We start from the raw sequence: 13,041 nt of genomic DNA, 5'->3' as shown, positions 1-13,041 counted from the left end.
TGAATGTGTAAGAATGACTGGCTCTTTTCCTTTCTTTCTTCTTCCCCTCTCCTGAGGAAAAGCACCATGAGTCCGCTGTGCACTGGCCTCACCTATCTGCAAATAATAACCATTTCCTTGTGTAACCTAGCTTAGATTTCATACTTGTCTACATCCCCTATACTGTATTGGGAAACATTTATGTTTGATATTACCATTTCTATATAACTCAGAATAATCTTACTTAGACATTCACATTGGAAGTTTTCCACAAATGCACAATTGTCCAGCTCGCTATCCATGCATAGCATGAAGGTTTCAGCGATGTCAGGGTTTCTTCTCGGTTACATGCCAAGTCTGTACGGGGAAACCCTGGGTCAATTTGAAAGCCAGTGGTTGGACTTCCACCTTCCTAAGGGCTGAGTTAGCCCTATTAAATAGCGTAAGGTTTGTAGGGTGTCGGAACAAATGACAAATTTGAAAATTGACCCGCCATCACCTGTCCCCCAATAAGTCCTGCTAGCAATAAAAAAGTGACTCAGTTTCACTGGTGTGTGAGCGAGAGGGGTAGCCAGCAACCCCTGCTACTCCTCACTGCCCCCCCCCCTCCAGCGGTTGCGTGGTTGCTACCTCATTATTATTATTATTATTACTTGCTAAGCTACAACCTTAGTTAGAAAAGCAGGATGCTATAAGCCCAGGGGCTCCAAGATGGAAATTGCTCAGTGAGGAAAGGAAATGAGGAAATATAAAATGTTTTAAGAAGAACAATAATATTAAAATAAATATCACTTTATGAACTATAAAAACTTCAACTAAACAAGAGGAAGAAAAATAATATATAAGATAGAACAGTGTGCCCTAGTGTACCCTCAAGCAAGAGAAATCCAACCCAAGACAGTGGAAGACCATGGTACAGAGGCTATGGCACTACCCAAGATTAGAGAACAGTGGTTTGATTTTGGAGTGTCTTTCTCTTAGAAGAGCTGCTTACTATAGCTAAAGAATCTTCTACCCTTACAAAGAGGAAAGTGGTCACTGAACAATTACAGTGCAGTAAGAAGAATTGTCTTAATGGCTAGTCTTCCAGCTTTGCCTAAAGATAATCCTATTAGGTAGCTACATGTTTTTATCGTTAGGAAAAATACAAAAAATCTTCAAATATATCATTTATGTATCTCACTTATTTATTACTTAGTTATATATTCATTTATTCCAAGGTTATGTTGTTTTTTTTTATAAATACTCCTTACTTTGCAGGTCTCTGAACCAAGCTCCTATGATTGTGAGTTTTGCTTATTGCAAGTCAGATGAAATTTGGACTGGCTTTCGGTCTTCAATCTTCTACAGCTTCACAGGTATTGTTCAAGTTTATATTCTGTATAAGCATTTAAGTAAATATCTTTCCATATCAGAACTAATGATATATGCTGTACCACTTCATGAAGAAGAGCTTTAACAATCTTAACTTCTTCTTCCCAGCTTTATCCCTATTCGGGGTCGCCGTTTCTAATGAGTCTCTTCCATCTCCCTCTGTCCTGTGTCATTTCCTCCCATACTCCCTTCTCCCTCATATCATCTCTAATGCAATCTCTCCACCTGGTCTTAGGTCTTCCTCTCCTTCGTGTTCCATCCACCTCCACGTCCATCACTTCTCTTGCCATGTGTTGCCCTTCTCTTCTCATCAGGTGGCCATACCATCTTAACCTTGCCTCTTGCACTTTCTTTGATGCCTCAGTGACTTTTACTGTACCCCTAATATGTTCATTTCTAACCCTGTCCTTTTTGGTTACTCCACTCATCCACCTAAGCATCCTCATCTCGGTTACGTTCAACTTTCTACCCTCTGTTTTCTTTAGGGGTGCTGCTTCCAATCCATATGTCATTGCTGGTCTGATCACTGCCTTGTGCACTCTGCCCTTCAATCTTATAGGGACTTTCCTATCACATATGATACCAGACACCCTCCTCTAGTTGTTCCAACCACACTGAATCCGGTTGTTAATTTCCTCTTCCATGTTCCCCCCATTGTCGATCACTGAACCAAGGTACTTGAATTTATGAACCCTTTTGATGTTTCCTCCGCCTAATTTGATTGTTGTTTGCTGGTCGCCATCCATCTCGGTTGTCATATACTCTGTCTTCTTCCTGCTTATTCTTAAACCTCTACTCTCCAAGGCATATCTCCATCTTTCTAGTTTCCCCTCCAGTTCTTCCCTGTTCTCGGCTACCAAGACTATATCATCTGCATAGAGCAGACACCATGGTGGCTCCTCCCTGACATCCTCTGTTAACACATCCAAGATGATGTTAAACAGGAGTGGGCTTAGAGCAGATCCCTGATTAAGCCCGACTCCAACTTGGAAATTTTCTGTTCTTCCAACTGTAGATCTGACGCTGGTCTTTACATTTCTATACATCTCCCTGATCATTCTGACATACTTCTCCATCACTCCTCTCTCCCTGAGACATCTCCATATTTCCTGTTGTGGTACTCTGTCATATGCCTTCTCTAGGTCTATAAAGGCCATATGCAAGACCTTTTGCTTCTCTCTGTACTTTTCCATAATTTGTCTCAAAGCGAAAATACCATCCACAGTACTAAGCCCCTTCATGAATCCTAGTTGCTGTCTACCGATGGAAACTTGCTGCCGTAATCTTTCATCCATAATTCTTTCAAATACCTTCAGTGTATGTGACATGAGTTTTATTCCTCGATAATTTTCACAACACTGTATGTCCCCTTTCTCTTTGAATATTGGGATTAATATACTTTCCCTCCATTTTTCGGGTATTGTCTCACTTTCCATAATCTTTTTCATTAACTGCCACAATATGTCAATTCCTTCCTCATCAAGAGCCTTCCAGGCTTCTGCAGGTATGCTGTCTGGTCCCACAGCTTTACCATTTTTCATCTTTCCCAGTGCCCCTCTAACCTCAGCTTTTGTTATTTCTGTGACTGGTCCACAATTTGTGTGTCCGTCTCCTCTTAGAAATCTTTCATTTTCTTCATTCAGTAAGGCCTCAAAATATTCTTCCCATCTCTTTATTATGTCTCTCTCATTTCTCAGTATATTTCCATCCTTATCCTTAATCTGTCTTATGTGTGTTATATCCTTGGTATTCTTATTTCTCATGTGTGCTAGTTTAAAGATCTTTCCTTGCCCTTCCTTGGTATCTAGCTCTTTGTAAAGCTGATCATATGCTCTATCCTTAGCAATTGCTACAATTTTCTTTGCTAATTTATTTGCTTCCTTATAGGCCATCCAGTCCTCTTCCATTTGGGTCCCCTCCCACCTTTTCTTTGCTTCTCTCTTTTGCTTTGTTGCATCCTTCACTTCTTCACTGAACCACCACGTTTCCTTATTTTCGAACATCTTACCACTACTCTCACCCAGTATTTCTCTAGCAACCCGCAGTATTATCTCCATCGTTCTATTCCACCATTCATCAACATCCTCAATTTCATGAGTTAGTTCCTCTAATACTTTTTCTTTAAACTGCCTACAAAGTTCAATATCTTTCAGCTTAAACCATTTAATCCTTTTTGGCCCCTGCATTTTTTTCTTCCTTATTTATTCAACTTCCATAACCAAGTCCATCACTACCAAACGATGTTGCACACTCACATGGTCTCCTGGTATGACCTTACAATCTTTTACCTCGCGCAAATCTTTCCTCTTATACATCAAGTAATCTATCTGGCTGGACCTTCCGCCGCTTTTGTACGTAACTAGATCTTCTTGCCGCTTGGTGAAAAATGTGTTCGCCAGTACCATATCCTTGGCCACAGCAAAATCAACAATTCTGTCACCCTCTGCATTTCTTTCATCATAGCCATACCCACCATGTATACGGCTGATCACATGGTTATTCTGGCCTACATGCCCATTCAGATCTCCCCCGACAAGGCATCTTTCATCTGCTGGTACCTTTTCCATCTCCTCCTCTAAGTCTGACCAGAAGTGATCTTTCTCTTCATCTGAGCATCCTGACTGGGGTGCAATCTTAACTTGTGGTTTATCAATGGTAATTCAAATATGTTGACTATTTGGTATGGCATTAAATTTTTCAAATTTCGGTATTTAATCAATCCATTTCGACTTAGATTGAAATAGGTATTATAGCCTGGGTGGATTTCATATTGGTAGTACTTGACTCATGGCATAATGCGACTTATGATGATTCAACTTATGACATTTTTTTCAGGGTGATGACGTTACAAGTCTATTGGAAATAGTACGCTATTAGGACAAATATTTCCTTGGATGTAATCTATTTTCTTGTATAAAACTAAACTGATTTATCTTAGTAAATTATTTTCTTTTATTGATAATACTGTATACAGGTATTGCTCGACTTACGACCTATGCGACTTGCGACTGTTCGACTTTACGACGTTTTTTTTTCAGGGTGATGACGTCACAAGTTTATCGGAAATAGGACGAATATTTCCTTGAAAATAATCTATTTTCTTGTATACATATAAACTGATTTATCTTGGTAAATTATTATTTTCTTTTATTGTTAATATTCAGTATTTATTTTCAGTTAAAAATACATTAAGAAAAGTTTTAATATCATTCGAGTTCATATTACAGTATATGTCTGGTGACGTCACATCACCGGCGGAAAGCGTCCGGGCATTACAGTGATTTCCTTCCAACAGGCTAAGGATTAATATTACTATTTCCATTATCAAAATATTAAATAACGATACAAAGTATTTTGAGGGTCTGTATCGGTTGTCATGAGTACTACTTAGCGTAAATTTGACTGTACGCTACTTTTATTTAATACAGTATCTGAAAATGAATCGATGTTTATCTAAAGAAAATATACTAATAGGGCAAATATTTTCTTGAAAATAATATATTTCCTTTTAGATTATAAAAATAAAATACTTTTGTTTGGTAAGTTAGTATTTTCTTTTCATTTCTTGCAAGAAAATAGAAAATGGATTTACATATTTTGCAAGTCATTCTTTGTAAAGTTTACGTCACATATCTTGTGACGTCATGTATTTGGCGGAAGCGCGCTGACACCTTTCATTGTGTTGCCGAGTAATCTTATTACAGCATTCCCATAATCGAAACACCGATTAACGATATCAAGTGTTTTAGTGGTCTGTATCATTAGTTATAAGATTAGTACAACTTACCGTAAAGTAAAGAAAAAAAGTCTGATGACGTCATATTTTGGCGGAAGGAGAGAGGCAAATCAAGTGATTTTCTTCCGATGCGTTACTATTCCTATAATCGAAACATCGAATAAGGATATAAAGAATTTTTTAATAATTTTCAAAGAAATATGAAGATTTAACTGCATTAAAAATGAAAATACGGAGAGAGAGAGAGAGAGAGAGAGAGAGAGAGAGAGAGAGAGAGAGAGGAGAGAGAGAGAGAGAGAGAGATAATAATGTCTATCTACGAACTGTATGGAAAATGTGATACCCTATAACATATTGGTGCTGTTGTAATATTCATTATGAAGAGACTGCGAATGTCAAGAAAATTATATAAATCAGTGTTATTCGTACTATGTGCGCATAATCGTAATACGGCAGCGTGACCTTGAGATCAGCTGATCTCCCAACCAAAAGTAAATCAAAAGTAATTGTTGATTATTGAAATGCTCAAGAAATTAAAAATTAAATATGAACGTGCTTTAATAAACCACAATCAAACACAATAATGTCTAATGAAATATGAAGGCTTAATATTGAACGAAAAATTGAATACTTTATGAAGCTTTAGAAATTAACTGCCCGTATGCGATAGCCAGAGCGAGCGCACACACACACAGAAAGAGCTATAACGATTTCGCATGATACTTAATAATTAGACGAACTGTATGGAAACTGATTTCCTGTAACATGTTGGCGTTGATGTAATATTCATCATGAAGATATTTCTAATATGTTAAGAAATAAAAAAAAAAATGCCATTCGCATGTACGCCATATTTTGATACGGTAGGTAGTGACACTTTCAGATCAGCTGATCATAACAAAAGATAAACAAAATTTTAAGTAATTCTTGACTGGTAAAATGCTTCCAAAATTGAAAAGTAGAATACAAAAAATGCATTAATAGAGAATATGATATCCTTTCAAAGAAGAAAATGGAATAATGATAGACAGTAATACAATAATATTGATAAAATATGACCAAGATGATTGCCGAATTATAACACATTGTAATGAATCTACGGAAACTTCACTTTTTTAGTTCGACATATGACGAACTCGACTTACGACCCGTTTCTCGGTCCCGATCTCCGTCGTAAGTCGAGCAATACCTGTACATAATCCATTTTTCAATATTAAACTTAGCCGGTGATCATATAAGCTGTCAGCTCTGCTGCCCGACAGAAAAACCTAAGGACAAAATACGCCAGCGATCGCTATACAGGTGGGGGTGTACATCAACAGCGCCATCTGTCGAGCAGGTACTCAAGTACTCCATGTAAACACAGAACCAATTTTCTCTCTGTCGTGCCACCGGCAAGACCTACTAAATACGCTGTTGCTTACTGGATTGATTTTCACAGATTTTGGTGAAGTACTCATTTCTAGTTATTAGCTTTCGCTTTGCAGAGGTTATCTTCAATACTTCCTTGCATTCTTTGATTGAATTTTGGATTATTTGTTGACGACTTGGATAGATTTTGAATTTCCCCTTTGACTAATTCAAGATGGCTGACCCTTCTCAAGTCCCTAAATACAGGAAGTGTAGTGCTAGGGACTGTTCAAGGCGTCTTCCGAAAGCCTCTATCGATCCGCACACCATTTGTTCCAATTGTCGGGGTAAATCCTGTCAATGGGAAGATCGGTGTGAGGAATGCGTTGGGCTTTCGGAATTCAATTTTCTCGAATTCCTTAAATATTCACGTAGGCTAGAGAGAGATAGAGTCAGGAGGAGTTCATCTCGCTCAGTTGATTTTTCCTCTCCCCATGCCCCACAACCTATTCCTTCCCCTGTAGTGGTTGCTCCTGATCCCCCTTCTAGCACTCAACAACCTTCGATGGCAGATATGATGCGTGCCATCCAGGCTCTGGGTGAGAGAGTCGAGTCATTGGCGAGTGACCGTAACCAACTCATGGCAGACGTCAGGGAGTTGAAGGGTAAGAGTGCAGTGGGTAGTGACCTAGTGAGTGGAAGTGTTGTGAAAAGTGTTAGTGTTGCGCTTGAGGGTGCGTCTGTTCGTGCCTGTCGTCCTCCCAGTCCGGGACCTCTTGCAAGCTCCCAAGCCCAGGGGAGAAGCAATGTCGTACGACCAAAGGGTTCGACAGGCTTTAATCAGCGGACAGACGTTCCCTCCGTGGTTTCGGACGTATCTTGCCAAGATCGCCCCACCCACAAGAAGACGAGAGAGCCCATTTATTCCTCGTCTGCGGAAGATGTTTCTCGGCAGAAACAATGGACCAAGGTCTCACGACCTCTCAAACGCAAGGTCCCTTCCGCGCAAGTCCAACGGCCCAGTTGTAGCCACTGGGTCAGTTCGGACTCGCTGCAGTCTTCAGATGACTGCACACCTCCTAAGAGAGGCAAAGCGGGTACCGCAACAGGCAGTAACACCGTCTGTTGCCGCACCTGCTACTGTAGACCCTAAGTGGGCTTTGCTGCAGACCATGCAGACACAGTTGTCATCGTTAATGCAGGACTTTCGTGCGGAGAAGGTTGACGCTGCACCCGTTAGCCTACAACCAACCACGGTTGTGCGTCCAGTTGACGCTGAGGCTACCTTCTCCCGCACTCCAGCTGTGAGAGTCCCGCCACCCATGCGCACTGTACCCTGCCAGCCGCATGTTGACGTTCGCCGACCCACGGAACCCTCCGTTGACGTTCGCGAGTTACAACAACAACAACCTAAGTTGTTTTGTTTTGACGCGGTGCGTCAACCTCCGCAACCCACTGTGGTTACCCCTACTCGCCCACAGCAGACTATACAGTCGGGAGTAGACGCTTTGCGCCCCCCGCGCAGCTATGGTTGTTGCCTGCTCTCAGACTGACCAACAGTTCCATGACGTTGCGTCCAGTGCAGTCACGCATGCACCCGTGCTGCCGGACTCAGCTGACCAGCCAATGCCTACTCCTTTGCCGCTTCCTCTTCAGCATTCAGACGATGGACTCTCTGATGATGACGACGCTGCACACCTTGACGACCCGCACACGGACATCGACGAACCCAAGACCACGCCTCCCTCCCTGGACTTTAGAAAAGTACTTGCACTGTTCAAGGACTTGTATCCAGATCAGTTTGTTTCTGCGGCCCCACGCTCACCTCCATCTGAGTTCGCTTTAGGCACGCAGTCATCCGCGCCTGCCTTTACGAAGCTCGTCCTCGCCCGCTCGTCCAAGAGAGCTTTAAGGGTGTTGGGAGATTGGATGCAGTCCAAAAAGCACCTGGGGAAGACAGCATTCTTGTTTCCCCCTGCGAAACTCGCTTCCAGATCGAGCGTCTGGTATGCCACGGGAGAAGTTCTCGGCTTGGGAGTTCCTGCCTCTGCCCAGGGCGACTTCTCAAGTCTAGTAGACTCTCCCCGCAGGCTGGCCATGAGACGCTCCAAGATTTGTTGGACTCCTTCAGATTTAGATCATCTGATGAAAGGAGTGTTCAGAGCGTTCGAAGTGTTTAACTTTTTGGACTGGTGTTTGGGAGCGTTGAGCAGGAAGACCTCCCCTTCTGACAAGGAAACTTCCATGCTCATTATGTCCTGCATGGACAAGGCCATACGGGACGGTTCCAGTGAGCTTGCGGCTTCGTTCGTTTCCGGGGTCCTCAAGAAACGAGAAAACCTTTGCTCCTTCTTGTCAGCTGGAGTAACTCAATGTCAGAGGTCGGAGCTTATGTTTGGCCCTCTCTCGAAGTGCCTTTTCCCAGAGGAGTTGATCAAGGAGATTGCTGCCTCCTTGATTCAAAAAGACACGCATGACCTGGTTGCGTCATCTGCACGCAAAGCCACCCCTTTGCCTTCCGTGTCTAGACCCAGGATGGATACTCCAGCGTCAAGATTCATTCCGCCCTTTCGTGGCAGAGCCTCCAGCAGAGGAGGTGCTCGTGCCGAAGGGAAACGTGGGAGCAAGAAGAAAGGTACCAAGTCCTTTAGAGGCAGAGTCTGACTACCACATTCTTCAGACAGCAGTGGGAGCCAGACTCAAGAACTACTGGCAGTCCTGGGAGAACAGGGGCGCAGATGCACAATCTGTGAAATTGCTCAGAGAGGGGTACAAGATCCCATTCTTGCGCAAGCCCCCTCTAGCAACGACTCCCATCGACCTCTCTCCCAGGTACAGAGAGGAGGACAAGCGACTAGCTTTGAAGCAAGAGGTGTCTCTCTTACTAGAAAAGGGAGCGGTAGTCAAAGTCCGGGACCATCAATCCCCGGGCTTCTACAACCGTCTCTTCTTAGTGGTAAAGAAGACAGGAGGGTGGAGACCGGTGCTAGACGTCAGTGCTCTGAATGTCTTTGTCACCAAGCAGACGTTCGCCATGGAGACGGCAAAGTCTGTTCTAGCAGCGGTCAGGAAGGAAGACTGGATGGTCTCTTTAGACCTCAAGGACGCTTACTTTCACGTCCCCATCCACCCAGATTCCCAACCTTTTCTAAGGTTCGTTTACGGGAAGGTTGTCTACCAATTTCAAGCCCTGTGCTTTGGCCTAAGCACGGCGCCTTTTGTCTTTACGAAACTGATGAGGAATATTGCCAAATTCCTGCATTTAGCAGACATCAGAGCCTCCCTCTATTTGGACGACTGGCTTTTAAGAGCTTCGTCCAGTCGTCGCTGTCTGGAGAATCTAAAGTGGACTCTAGATCTGACCAAGGAATTGGGTCTCCTGGTCAATATGGAAAAGTCCCAACTGGTCCCATCCCAAACTATAGTGTACCTAGGGATGGAGATTCACAGTCAAGCTTTTCGGGCTTTTCCGTCGGCCCCCAGAATAAGTCAAGCCCAAGGATGCATCCAGAACATGCTAATGAAGGACCGATGTTCAGTCAGACAGTGGATGAGTCTGATAGGGACGCTTTCATCACTGGACCAGTTCATTGCGTTAGGGAGACTGCACCTCCGTCCCCTTCAATTTCACCTGGCTGTTCACTGGAGAAAGGACAAGACGCTAGAAGCGGTCTCGATCCCTATTTCCGAGAAGATGAAGTCATCACTGACCTGGTGGAAGGACAACATCAACCTCAGAGAGGGTCTGCCACTGACTGTTCAGACCCCCAACCACGTTCTCTTCTCGGACGCATCGGACACGGGCTGGGGTGCGACATTAGACGGTCAGGAATGCTCGGGCACCTGGAACGCGGAGCAAAGAGCGTTACATATCAACTGCAAGGAGCTACTGGCAGTTCATCTGGCCTTGAAAAGCTTCAAGTCCCTCCTTCTAGGCAAGGTGGTGGAGGTGAACTCCGACAACACCACGGCCTTGGCGTACATCTCCAAGCAAGGAGGGACCCATTCTCTGAAGTTGTACGAGATCGCAAGGGACCTCCTCACCTGGTCAAGAGATCTAAACCTGTCTCTAGTAACGAGGTTCATTCAAGGCAACATGAATGTCATGGCGGACCGCCTCAGTCGGAAGGGTCAAATCATCCCAACAGAATGGACCCTTCACAAGAATGTATGCAAGAGACTTTGGGCCACATGGGGCCAACCTACCATAGATCTCTTTGCAACCTCAATGACCAAGAGGCTCCCAAATTATTGCTCGCCAATCCCGGACCCAGCAGCAGTTCATATAGATGCCTTTCTACTGGATTGGTCCCATCTAGACCTTTATGCATTCCCCCCGTTCAAGATTGTCAACAAGGTACTGCAGAAGTTCGCCTCTCACGAAGGGACAAGGTTGACGTTGGTTGCTCCCCTCTGGCCCGCGAGAGAATGGTTCACCGAGGTACTGCAATGGCTAGTGGACGTTCCCAGAACACTTCCGCTAAGAGTGGACCTTCTACGTCAGCCACACGTAAAGAAGGTACACCCAAGCCTCCACGCTCTTCGTCTGACTGCCTTCAGACTATCGAAAGACTCTCAAGAGCTAGAGGCTTTTCGAAGGAGGCAGCCAGGGCGATTGCTAGAGCAAGGAGGACATCCACTCTTAGAGTCTACCAGTCGAAGTGGGAAGTCTTCCGAAGCTGGTGCAAGTCGGTATCAGTATCCTCAACCAGTACCTCTGTAACTCAAATAGCTGACTTCCTTTTATATCTGAGGAAGGAAAGATCTCTTTCAGCTCCCACGATCAAGGGTTACAGAAGCATGTTGGCAGCAGTCTTCCGTCACAGAGGCTTAGATCTTTGCAACAACAAAGATCTACAGGACCTCCTTAAGTCTTTTGAGACCTCGAAGGAGCGTCGTTTGGCCACACCAGGTTGGAATTTAGACGTGGTACTAAGATTCCTTATGTCAGAAAGGTTCGAGCCGCTACAATCAGCCTCCTTTAAAGATCTCACTTTAAAGACTCTTTTCCTCGTCTGCTTAGCTACAGCTAAAAGAGTCAGTGAGATACACGCCTTCAGCAGGAACATCGGATTTTCATCTGAAACGGCTACATGTTCTTTGCAGCTTGGTTTTCTAGCCAAAAACGAACTACCTTCTCGTCCTTGGCCGAAATCGTTCGATATTCCAAGCCTTTCTAATTTGGTTGGAAATGAACTAGAAAGAGTCTTGTGCCCTGTTAGAGCTCTTAAGTTCTATTTAAAACGAACTAAACCTTTACGAGGACAGTCAGAAGCTTTATGGTGTGCTATTAAGAAACCTTCTTTACCTATGTCGAAGAATGCAGTTTCCTATTATATTAGACTGTTGATACGAGAAGCTCATTCCCATCTGAATGAGGAAGACCATGCTTTGCTGAAGGTAAGGACACATGAAGTTAGAGCTGTCGCAACTTCAGTGGCCTTCAAACAAAACAGATCTCTGCAGAGTATAATGGACGCAACCTATTGGAGAAGCAAGTCAGTGTTCGCGTCTTTTTATCTTAAAGATGTCCAGTCTCTTTACGAGAACTGCTACACCCTGGGACCATTCGTAGCAGCGAGTGCAGTAGTGGGTGAGGGCTCAACCACTACATTCCCCTAATTCCATAACCTTTTTAATCTTTCTCTTGAAATGTTTTTTATTGTTGTTTTTGGGTTGTCCGGAAGGCTAAGAAGCCTTTCGCATCCTGGTTGATTTGGCGGGTGGTCAAATTCTTTTCTTGAGAAGCGCCTAGATTAGAGGTTTTGATGAGGTCCTTTAGTATGGGTTGCAACCCTTGATACTTCAGCTCCTAGGAGTCGCACAGCATCCTATGAGGATCGCGAGGCTCAGTAAGGAAGACGTACTTAAAAAGGCAGAGTAATTGTTCAAGTCGACTTCCTTACCAGGTACTTATTTATTTTATGTTTGTTATTTTGAATAACTGCTAAAATGAAATACAAAATACTTAGCTCTTAATAATGTAAACATGTAATGCTGGTCTCTACCCACCCCCCTGGGTGTGAATCAGCTTATATGATCACCGGCTAAGTTTAATATTGAAAAATGTTATTTTTATTAATAAAATAAATTTTTGAATATACTTACCCGGTGATCATATATTAAAGAACCCTCCCTTCCTCCCCAATAGAGACCCAGTGGACCGAGGAGAAAATTGGTTCTGTGTTTACATGGAGTACTTGAGTACCTGCTTGACAGATGGCGCTGTTGATGTACACCCCCACCTGTATAGCGATCGCTGGCGTATTTTGTCCTTAGGTTTTTCTGTCGGGCAGCAGAGCTGACAGCTTATATGATCACCGGGTAAGTATATTCAAAAATTTATTTCATTAATAAAAATAACATTTTCTGTAAAAAGTACATAAAGAAAATTTTTAATATCTGTTGAGTTCATATCATATATCTGGTGACTTCATATTACCAGCGGAAAGCAATACTTTGATTTTCTTCCAGTAGGCTAACGATTGGTATTAATATTCCAATTATTGAAATATTAAGTAACGATACAAAGTATTTTTTATGTCTGTATTGGTTAACATGAGTACTACTTAACGTAAATTTTAATTTAAGCTAGTTTAGTT

The 13,041-nt window shown here is 43.1% G+C and overlaps 1 long non-coding RNA gene across 2 annotated transcripts in view; it reads left to right on the top strand.

Moving 5' to 3' along the window:
- Positions 1–13,041, top strand: part of LOC137637513 (uncharacterized) — a 49,472-nt gene that overhangs the window by 20,737 nt on the left and 15,694 nt on the right. For both annotated transcript variants that reach the window (XR_011043678.1, XR_011043677.1), the window contains one exon: positions 1,240–1,337. This is a non-coding gene — a long non-coding RNA (uncharacterized lncRNA). The remainder of the gene's footprint in view (positions 1–1,239; positions 1,338–13,041) is intronic.

The sequence above is a fragment of the Palaemon carinicauda genome, unplaced genomic scaffold (genome assembly GCF_036898095.1).
Source record: "Palaemon carinicauda isolate YSFRI2023 unplaced genomic scaffold, ASM3689809v2 scaffold80, whole genome shotgun sequence".
NCBI classification, from domain to species: Eukaryota; Metazoa; Arthropoda; class Malacostraca; order Decapoda; family Palaemonidae; genus Palaemon; species Palaemon carinicauda.
Note: the sequence above shows the minus strand (reverse complement) of the source record. Positions and strands in the feature narration are given on the sequence as shown.